The sequence below is a fragment of the Lepidochelys olivacea genome (assembly GCF_965140295.1).
Source record: "Lepidochelys olivacea isolate rLepOli2 genome assembly, chromosome: 5".
NCBI lineage: Eukaryota > Metazoa > Chordata > Testudines > Cheloniidae > Lepidochelys > Lepidochelys olivacea.
This window is the reverse complement of record NC_140415.1, coordinates 61,905,783-61,917,533: the sequence shown is the minus strand read 5'-3', so window position 1 is coordinate 61,917,533 and position 11,751 is coordinate 61,905,783.

Here is an 11,751-nt window from a genome sequence, read left to right as displayed (position 1 = left end):
TTGTGTGGGTAGAGTGTAATGGAAATCTACATGTACAAAACACACCTTGCAAAAGACACAAGTCTTCTAAAATTTCTTTATATGCCTGCCTAACGAACAGTAATATAGAGTTCATTTAATGAGATAATTGGCTCCATCCCTCCTATTTTTTAGGATTTGGCAAATACCCATGTAGCTAATTGAATATTTTCTAGGTGCCCTTTTGGGCCCTGTTCACACTACAAAGAAAGTGAAACACAGGGCTAAATCTTGTTTTCAGATAGCTAGGTAAAACTCCTATTGAGTTGAATGTGAATTGTGTATCATATAGCACATTATACATCATGGTATATACATCAACACTACTAACATGCTAGAATTGGCTTCCATCTTTACTATAATTACAACAGAATTCTGAGACCTAGTGATAACAAGGGTTGTCCTTTCACATAGTGACAACTTGATTCCTGTAGATGGAACCTGAACAGTATTCCATAATTGGACTTGGAAGGTCCCACTGATGCTACAACTGGGAGCTACATAGTTAGTGGTTCTCCTAACTTCATTGGAATTGTAGTGTAGAGAAGCCTTAAAGTCACATTCATATACTGCTGGGGTCAAGAGGTGGTAATTTTGAACACAAGTTTTAACTTGTTTAGGCTGTATCTAGTCTGTTTCCTTCCTAATGCTTCCCATTATTGCTACCACATAAATGGCCTGTAATGGTGTGTGAACCCCACACAGTCCCTGAAAGGATTAATGTGGGCCTAAGAGGCTAATTATGTTACCTGGCTGCTCCTGGAAGAAGAACTAGGCTTAATTGATCATGAAGCCAGTTTGGTGAGAGCAAGCTGGTTAACAGAAAGTCAGGAAGTTGAGAGCAGAAGTGGGCTGTAGTAAGAGATGGTGTAGTTATTTCCTAGGAACAAAGAGGTGGTGGGGAGGAAAGCTGGGGAGGAAAAAATAAGCCAGGGATCATAGCCTTGAAAGAAGGGTCAACCCACAGAAGTTGTGGGGAAGATGGCCTGAGAGAGGTTGGGTAAGAAGAAGACAAAGGAAACAGCAGCAAAGAGTGGGACTGTACTGACTTTGTCTGCTAGTTATAGGGTCCAGGGGCTGGAATCTGGCATAGTGGGATGGGCTGTTTTCCCCTGGAAGAGAGACTAACATCATGAATGTCCGCAGAGGGTGCCAGAATGAAGGAGAGCTGCTATGCCACGCCTGCTCATGAGGAGGCCACTGTACACAGCTCTGTTGATGGTAATGATGGTGGGAGCACTAATATAGACAAGGTTCCAACTGCCACATTTAACACTGTTTAACGCTGCTGAAATGGAATATAAATCTTGCAATTGTTTAAAAAAAACAGTGGCAGTTTGTCTACACTTGAGCTCTCACCTGTGGAGCTGCACTGGTGTTAGCCACAGTGGGAAGTTCTAGTGGGGGAAAGACTAATGTATGCTAGGATTCCAGTTGCGTGTTCACAATTTCATCTGTTTTTCTACAGAACTGTTACTTGGTCCTCCTAGGCAATTTCATAATGCACAATAGAATAGCATGGTCCAGTGAATAGGGCACTGGACTAGAGCTTAGGAGACCAGGCCTCTATTCCTGGCCATGCCACCAACTTTCCGAGTGACCTTGAGCAAGTAACTGTACCTTTGTGTATTTCTGTTTGCTGTTGTCTGTTTTGTCCCTTTAGATTGTATATCCTTTCATGCAGGGACCATCTCTTGCTATCAGGGTGGATTTGATTTAAATCAAATTGATCATGATTCAATTAATTCATGATTTAAATCACTAGTCAGGAAGACTCGATTTAATCATGGATTTCTACATAAAAGTGCATTCTTGTTGGTTGTTATAACCTTAATACATATTCTTCACAACTCAGAGATAGATGTAGGTTTTATTTTTAGAAGGTACACACTATACATTTTTAAACTGATTTATTTTGAGAACTTTTCAGATTAGTTTTACAGCTATATCAGAAAATGAATGTTTGTTTGGTTATTTCATTTACCAAAGGTAATTGAAGCAGATATTTATGAAGTCATTGGGAGGTGAACTATCTCCAGTTCAACGGGTTAATCATTAATATTTGGAGGATTTTCTTGTCATGCTGTATTTGGAGGAGAACATCACCGAACAGACATTTAAATTGTTTTATTTAACTAAAACAACAGCGTTAAGTATTCTGGATTTTTTCTTCAACAGCGAACATATAATATTTTAACAAAACAAGCATATGTCCCTCATTTTTCACATTTATCTCCAGACTTCTTCTCCTTGTCCAGATCTAGTCCTCCCCCAATAATCTTCTATTCATTGAACTTTTTGAAACTTTGCAGCTTTAGAGAGAGGTAAGGGATTGACTCTGTATTTACAAATTTACAGAAAGACAATACAGTTGAGGTCTGTTATTTCTCACCTCTATATATTATTTATTTATATAAAGATATTTTTGCTGTTAACAAGCATGTTACCTCTGGAGACACAAATCCACAGTTTGAGAACGGCAAAACCAGGCATCTCTGATGGTATCTTCTAGACTGAGCACTGAGTCCCACTGGGTAGATAGAAAGATTAACCTAAATAATCTATACAGAAGCTCCTGGAACCCCATAAGATTGGGTCCCTAATCCATGAATTTTTGGAACTCATTTGCAAAACTTCTCTTAAACATTACATGACTATATTGTCTCATACTATAGAATTAGAATTTATAATCCCTATTCCATGATGAGATATCTTTTATAATGTTACTTAATTAAAAGTATCTTTAGATAAGTTTTTTCCTCAAAAAGTATTTTATCCAAAAAATCTGATTTAAATAAAAAAAATCATTCATTTTTATCCACCCTGCTTGCTATGCATTTATACATTGGAGCCTTGATTTCAGTAGAGGTGTCCAGCTGCTACTGCGATACAAGTAACCAGTAATAATAATAGATCCTGCCAGACAAGTTCCCTCTGTGCCAATTAAAACTGGATTAGTTCTTTCCTAGAAAATGACATTTAAACATGGTTCTCCCTAGAAAAGTGCTTACATTTTGAAAACAGTGTAGATGGAGCCCAGCTGTTAAAAAGAATTCTAAGGAACCACATTGCGGCAAGCATTGTCTATACTAGGTAACATAGTTTCTGTTGGAAAGGGGTATTAACTATAGGTGAAGTTGAACCAGTGCTGTAAAGTGTAAACAATTTAGCTATGAGGGTAGGGTGGACTAAATCATGTTCAGCACAACTTCACCAATCATGACTGAGCCTTGAAATTCTGCCACCTTACTGGCAATTACAGGCCAGTAAGCCTAACTTCAGTACCAGGCAAATTGTTTGAAACTATAGCAAAAACAAAATTATCAGACACATAGATAAACATTATATGTTGCGGGAGAGTCAACATGCCTTTTGTATAGGAAAATTCTGGCTCATCAATCTATTAGAATTCTTTGAGAGTCAACAAGCATGTGGACAAGGGTGATCCAGTCGATGTAGTATATTGAACTTTCAGAATGCCTTTGACAAGGTCCCTGACCAAAGGTTGTTAAAAAAAGTACAGTAGGCAGTCATGGGCTGTGTTCCCTCGAAGGTGCACTCACGAGGCCATCAAGGGATGCACATCAGGTGCACACACAGGTGAGCATGGAGAATGTGGAGGGTGGGGGCAGTGGGATGAGGTGATGGGCGTTTGGGGGAGCTTGGGGAATGCAGGGCTGGGGGGAGAGAGATGCCTCTCTCCCCCATCCCCAGCTCTGGCCGCGGCTGCAATGGGGACAGGAGAGATGCACCTCTCTCTTGTCCCTAGCTCCAGCCAGGGATGCGGCCGGGACGGGAGAGATGCTTCTCTCCCCCAGCTCCAGCTGGGGATGTGGTGGGGACGGGAGAGATGGCTCTCTCCATCAGCCCCAGCCTTGGGGTCATGGAGGGGAGAGGTGTGAGTGTGTGTCTCACACACACACATGCTGTCACACACACACACACACACACTGTCTCTGTGTCTCACATGTATATACACACACACTCATACTCACCTTCCAACACATACTTGTGTTGTTGTTGTTACTTCATGATACTTCCTGCAATGCACATATGTTCTCTGTAATTTTATTCTTTCAAAGTGCTATTTTATTTTTTTGACTTGTCTATGCATTTCATAATTTTTATTACTCTTATGCTTAAATTTAATTCTTTGAGTAGTGAGTTCTAAAATGCCCAACCTGTCCTGGCTGGAGTCATTATCCCTAGGGTAACTTTTAAATATATATATTATATCTAGGTTTTTGATTTCTACTGGTGGTGCACATCCACACATTACCTTGATATTGGTGCACATAACAAAATTCATTCCACACATAGGTGGAAAAAGTTAAAGGGAACATTGGTCATGGGATAAGAGGGAAGGGCCACCCATGGATCAGTAACTGGTTAAAAGATAGGAAACAAAGGGTACGAATAAATGGTCAGTTTTCACAATGGAAAGAGGTAAATAGGGTTCCCCAAAGATGTGTGCTGTTCAACATATTCATAAGTGATCAGTAAAAAGGGGTGAACAGTGAGATGCCAGATGATGCCAACTAACTCAAGATAGTAAGTCCAAATCTGACTGCAGAGAGTTACAAAAGGTCTCACTAATCTGGGTGAGAAAATGGCAGGTTAAATTCAATGTTGATAAGTGCAAAGTAATGTATGTTGGAAAATATAATCCCAACTATCCATACAAAATGATGGGGTCTAAATTAGTTGTTACCACTCAAGAAAGAGCTCTTGGAATCCTTTTGGATAGTTCTCTGGAAACATCTGCTCACTGTGCAGTGGCAGTCAAAAAACTAACAGAATGTTAGGAAGTATTAAGAAAGGGATAGATTATAAGACAGGCAAATATCATAATGCCACTATATAAATTCATGGTATGCCCACACCTTGAGTACTGCTTGCCGTTCTGGTTATCCCATCCAAATAAATAAATAAATAAAAATTAGAATTGGAAAAGGTGCAGAGAAGGGTAGGGAAAATGATTAGAAGTGGAGAACAGCTTCCATATGAGGAGAGATTAAAAAGATTGGGACTGTTCATCTTAGAAAAGAGAGGACTAAGGGGGGATGTGGTAGAGCATCGGTTCCCAAACTAGGGGCGCCACTTGCTCAGGGAAAGCCCCTGGTGGGTCGGGCCTGTTTGTTTATCTGCCGCGTCTGCAGGTTCAGCCGATCGCTGCTGCCACTGGCCGTGGTTCATCGCTCCAGGCCAATGGGGGCTGCGAGAAGGGTGGCCAGCATGTCCCTCGGCCCATGCCACTTCCTTCAGTCCCCGTTGGCCAAGAATGGTGAACCGTGGCCACTGGGTGCTGTGATCAGCCGAACCTGCAGATGAGGCAGGTAAACGAACCGGCCCGGCCCACAAGGGGCTTTCCCTGAACAAGCGGCGCTCCTAATTTGGGAACCACTATGGTAGAGGTCTATAAAATCATGAATGGTGTGTAGAAAGTGAGTAGGAAAGTGTTATTTACCCCCTCACATAACAAGAACTAGGGATCATCCAATGAAATTAATAGGCAGTAGGTTTAAAACAAAAATAAGGGGGTAGTATTTCACATGATGCAGTTTACTTGTGGAACTCACTGCCATAGGATGTTGTGAAGGCCAAATGTATAACAGGGTTAAAAAACAACTAGACAAATTCATGGAGGATAGGTCCATCAATGGCTATTAGCAAGATGGTCAGGGATGCAACCTCGTGCTCTGGGGTGGCCCTAAACTTCTAACTACCAGAAGCAGGGACTGGATGACAGGGGATGAATCATTTGATAAATTACCTTGTTCTATTAATTCCCTCTGAAGCATCTGGCACCAGCCAGTGCCAGGAGATAGGGGTACCGGCTAGATGGACCATTAGTCTTGGCCAGTATGGTTGTTTTTTATGTTCACCTGGTGGATTGATATGCCTGTGAATCCAAGAACAGAATTTGTCCTTTACTATTTCCTTAAATTCCATGTGTTGCAAAGTTCATTTGACTTGGACTGCAAGAATAGTAGTGCGGATGTTTAACATTGATGTGAAAATAGTGTACAGGTTATATAGCATACACTATTAAATTAACCACTTTTGAAGTTAAATTGGTTTAACTTTGTACAAGCAGAGTTTATGCTGGGTATCTAGTGTAAGGAGAGAGGGAGTATTAAAGTGCTTCCTTTTTCTCCTCCCAGTGCTTCAGAAAGAAGGCTCAGACCCAAAGGAGATTAAATAATTTATTTATGGAAGCCAACATATTTGCTTTTGCGTTTTGTTTTAAAAAATACTTTGATTTCTTAAAATGTTACAAGAGAAGAAACACCAAACTAGATACGCAACCTTAGTTTTAGAATAAGTATGTGGTAAAGGAAGACACTATACTTATAAACTACAAGAAGTGTTTTGGGTTTTTTTACATAGCATTTGGTTGATAACATACAAGTATAGAGATTACAGGACATTAAACCAGTGATTGGTGTTGTTCATTTTTTGTGTGTGTAACTTTTTTTTTATAGAGAAAAACACAAAATTGTAGCTCTGCTGCATATAATTTCTTTTGACTCACTTTTTGGGTTGCTGTCTTATCCTTGAGAGCTTGAAAGAAGAGATGTTACTGGGCCATAGGACAGGTGGACATGCCAGGATAAGCAAACGCAGGCCCTGAAATGTCTGTACCGACCAGAGAGGCACAATGATTAAAGCAAGAGAGCTGGTGCCAAGGGGTTAGCTTCCAGAAACAGGAGAGTCAGCCCCTCAGTTGCTCTCTACAGAGTTGGAGAGTGAACTCCATTTGACTCTCCTCCCAAAGAACCAGTTGACCAAAAGCCTCCAGCTTCTTAGGGGGCATCCCCCCTCAACTACCTGTCCCTGAAAGTCTTGGGTGGGAACACAACCAAAGGTCCCTATTCAGAGGGAGAGGAGATTCTAGCCTCCCTCGTACTGGAAGGTGAGGGAAGACTAAGAATTGATCAACACAAGGACTTGCTCAACACAGTGAGTGATTTGCCTGCCTTACAATGGGATGCCACAATTGTGAGTAATATGTGCACTTCTCAAAGCTAGTTAATAAAGCCCCAGGGGGTGAGTTAAGAGCTGGTCTGTGTATACAGGGCCAAGAGAAGGCTTACATGGAGCAGAAAGGGTATGCCAGCACCACAGTGCTCCCAACAAAGGTCAGGCCTGCAACTTCCCTGTAACTTCAAGTTCACCTTCCTTTGCTCATTCCAAAAGTGCCCCAGTGCACAGGGCAGTGTGTACATTCCATCTGCCTGAGACTGATGGGTAGACACTGGGGGTATACCCCCATTACCTTTATATTATTTTTGAGGCATATTGATTATAATTAGTTACTAGAGGGAATGTGATTATTTCAGGGAGCGTCTGATTATTGTTGTAAGATTAAGGTGTTCATTTATTTATCTGTTTCCCTTGATCTTCCTTCCTTTTCATCCTAATTTCTGTCCTTACTCCTTTAGCACTATCCCTCCCCCTAAGTAGTGTTTATTCCTTCTTAAAACTGCTTGGCCCTTGTTTCTTTAATAAAGAAACAAGAACATCAGGATGCTGGGCACTAGGATGGCAAGAGAGGGCAAGTTGCTCAACTTTAGTAATTTTTTTGGACTCATTTGTGGGGTTGCCACAGTCAAGGGGAAGTGCATAGTTTTGCTGTCCCAGGAATAACCCAACAGGCACATTATGACTCTGAGGCCTGGTCTACAGTACACAGTTATTTTGGAATTAGCCGAGTTAATTTGAAATAAAACGGATTCCGTCCACACGACCAAACCATTTTTTTTCGATTTAAAGGGCTCTTTACTCCGATTTCTGTACTCCACCTCGGCAAGTGGAGTAGCACTAAAATTGATATTGCAGTTCTGGGTTACAGGTACTGTGGATGCAATTCAACGTTATTGGCCTCTGGGAGCTATCCCAGAATGCTCCCTTGTGACTGCTCTGGACAACACTCTCAACTCCGATGCACTAGCCAGGTAGGCAGTAAAAGCCCTGGGAACTTTTGAATTTCATTTCCTGTTTGGTCACCATCAGCACAGTCCACCATCGCAAGAGACCATGCAGTCCCAGATTCGCAGATGAGCTCCAGCATAGTCCAAATGGGAGGTACTGGAGCTCATCACATGTTGGGGAGACAAATCTGTTATGGGAGAACTATGTTCCAAAAAAAGAAACGCAAATACATTTGCTAAAGTCTCCAGGGCCATGACGGAAAGAGGCTACTCCAGGGACACAGACCAGTGTTGTACAAAAATCAAGGAGCTCAGGCAAATGTACCAAAAAGCCAGGAAGGCGAACAGGCGGTCTGGGTCACAGCCCCATACATGCCGCTTCTACCGTGAGCTGCATGCAATTATGGGGGGTGACATCACCACTACCTCACCACTGTCCGTGGACACCTGCAAGGGGGGAGTTGCACGGAGTGAGGAGGATGAGTTATTGGAGGACGAAGAGGAGGAGGAGGAGGACAGTGCACAGGCGGCAAGTGGGCAATCCGGTTTCCACCCCCCAGCCAGGAACTATTCTTAATGCTGGACCCAATAACCTCCCCCGACTCCCAGTGTGGGCTCCCGGACCATGACCCTGCAGAAGGCACTTCTGGTGAGTGAGAGCCTGTTCAGAGCCACACAGTGGGGAATGGGGGGAAACCCAGCCACGCTGGGCTGTTCGCGTTTAGTTTAAAAGGCTCATCCCTGCTCAGAGCCTCATCAGAGCCACACGGTGTGTATGTGGGAGGGTGTTATATGAAGCGATCATCCCAGAGAGCCTGCAGGACCCTCCTTTTATATGGCAAACGCACCAGGCATTGCTTGCTATGGGAAAGGGGGCCTGGCAGTTTGAAAGCATTGAAATGAATGCGGAAGAAGCAGAACCCCACATGTCCATAGGGTTTACCATGGCTGCCTGCAAGCTGAATTCTGTTGCGTGGCTGTGTGTGATGGCTTACTCACACCAAAGTGGCAGGCACTTCAGTATGAGGCAAAATGCGACTTTGTACAGAAAGAACATGTGCTGTGTACTATGAATTGCCTGTTTCACTGAGAAAGTGTCCCCTTCATTCTCTAAAATGTATCTTTTAAAATACTACCCTCCCTTTTTCTCCTCCCGCAGGTGCAAATGTTTCAACGCAGCCCCTATATACTCCGTCCCAGAGGCTGGTCCAGATTAGAACGTGAAAAAAACAAACTCGGGACAACATGTTTGCCAAGCTCATGCAGTCCTCCCGCACTGATAGGGACCAGCTGAATGCATAGAGGCAAACAATTGCGGAGTCCTGGAAAGCGTTAAATGAACACGAAGAGAGGAGGGACGCGCACAATGAGAGCAGGCAGGATGCTATGGTCAAGCTCATGGGGGAGCAAATGGACATGCTCCACTGTATGGTGGATCTAATGCGGGAAAGGCAGCAAGACCACAGACTGCCACTGCAGCCCCTCCTCCTCAAGTTCCATAGCCTCCTCACCCAGACGCCCGAGAACACGGTGGGGGGAGGCGGTTACGGGGACCCACACACTGAACCCCAGAGGATTGCACAAGCAGCAGAAAGCTGGCATATCCATAATTTTGATATGGTTTCTGGACTTGTCCTTCCCTCCTCCTCCACCCCTCTCCCTCAGTACCCCCCCTTCCCCGGTCTATCTTCTGATTTCTCTCAATGTGTTGTGCAACAAATAATAAAGAACAGTTTTTAAACAATTGTGACTTTATTTCCTTTCATATACATAGGGGGCGAGTAACTTCAAGAGAAACAAACACAACTGTCATACCATACCCTGGCCAGTCATGAAACTGGCTTTCAAAGTTTCTCTGATGCGCACCGCACCCTGCTGCGCTCTTCTAATCACCCTGTTGTCTGGCTGTGCGAAATTGGCGGCCAGGCGAGTTGTCTCAACCTCCCACCCCACCATAAAAGTCTCCCCCTTACTCTCACAGATATTGTGGAGCACATAACAAGCAGCAATTACAAGTGGAATATTGGTTGTGCTCAGCTCTAACCGAGTCAGTAAACTGCACCAGCATGCTTTCAAACATCCAAAAGCACATTCTACCACCATTCTGCACTTGCTCAGCCTATAGTTGAACTGCTCCTTACTACTGTCTAGGGTGCCTGTGTACGGCTTCATGAGTCATGGCATTAAGGGTTAGGCTGGGTCCCCGAGGATAACTATAGGCATTTCAACATCCCCAACAGTAATTTTCTGGTCTGGGAAGTAAGTCCCTTCCTGCAGCTGTTCAAACAGACCAGAGTTCCTGAAGATGTGGGCATCATGCACCTTTCCCGGGCATCCCACACTGATGTCGGTGAAACGTCCCTTGTGATCCACCAGTGCTTGCAGCACCATGGAAAAGTACCCCTTGCGGTTTACGTACTGGCTACCCCGGTGTTCCAGGCCAAGATAGGGATATGAGTTCTGTCTATCGCCCCGCTGCAGTTAGGGAACCCCAGCACAGTAAAGCCATCCACAATGGTCTGCATATTTCCCAAAGTCACTACCCTTGATAGCAGCTGGTCAAAGATTGTGTTGGTTACTTGCAGCACAGCAGACCCCTACAGTAGATTTGCCTACTCCAAACTGATTCCTGACTGACCGGTAGCTGTCAGGCATTGCAAGCTTCCACAGGGCTATGGCCAGTCGCTTCTCAACTCTGAGGGCTGCTCTCATTGTGGTGTCTTTGCACTTCAGGGCTGGGGACAGCAAGTCACAAAGTTCCATGAAAGTGGCCCTACGCATATGAAAGTTTTGCAGCCACTGGGAATCATCCCAGACCTGCAACACTGTGTGGTTCCACCAGTCTGTGCTTGTTTCCCGGGCCCAGAATCGGCGTTCCACCGCATGAACCTGGTCCAATGCCACCGTGATCGCCCAATCGCCACATGCCATGCTTCTAGGAACGTCTGTGTCCATGTCCTCATCACTATCATAATCGCGGTGTCGTCGCTTCCTCGCCCAGTTTTGCAGGTACTGCACATATTGCTGGATAATGCGCGAGGTATTTACAATGGTCAAAACTGCAGCAGAGATCTGAGCGGGCTCCATGCTTGCCGCGCTATGGCACCTGCACAGGTAATCCTGGAAAAAGGACGCGAAACATAGGAAAGCAGAGTGGCAGCAGAAAAGGTGCTGTTCGGTTCACGATAGCCAAAAAAAGGTGGAAAATGGTGGTCTTCTGTAGCTTTCACGGAGGCGGGAGCCCAGGACAGACAACATGGAGAAGCTTGGTAGCGCGGCAAGAGTGGGAGAGCAGAGTTGGCAGCGGAAGCTGTGCTGCTCAGTTCACAATGGTGAAGCGGTCGAAGAGGAAGAGAAAGAGTAGATACTTATAGAGATTACATAGAAAGACGAGAGGAAATGGGAGGTGGAGTCATAGTACCAGGAGAAGCGGTGCAGCTTCGTCTGCTGAAAGCTGTATGGCATCTGCACACCAAAAAGGCGCGAAACAATTGTCTGCCTTAGCTTTCATGATGGGAGGAGCGACTGACAACACACACCCTGAAACACTCGTGAGAATGTTTTTGCCCCATCACGCACTGGGAGCTTAACCCAGAATTCCAATGGGTGGCGGGGACTGCGGGAACTGTGGGAAAGCTACCCACAGTGCACCGCTCCGACATTCGATGCTAGCCTCTGTACTGTGGACGCACTATGCCGAATTCACGCGCTTTAGTGGGGACACACAAGACCGAATGTATAAAATCGCTTCTGAAAATTTGAATAGAATAATTCTGAAATAATTTTGTACTGTAGACAT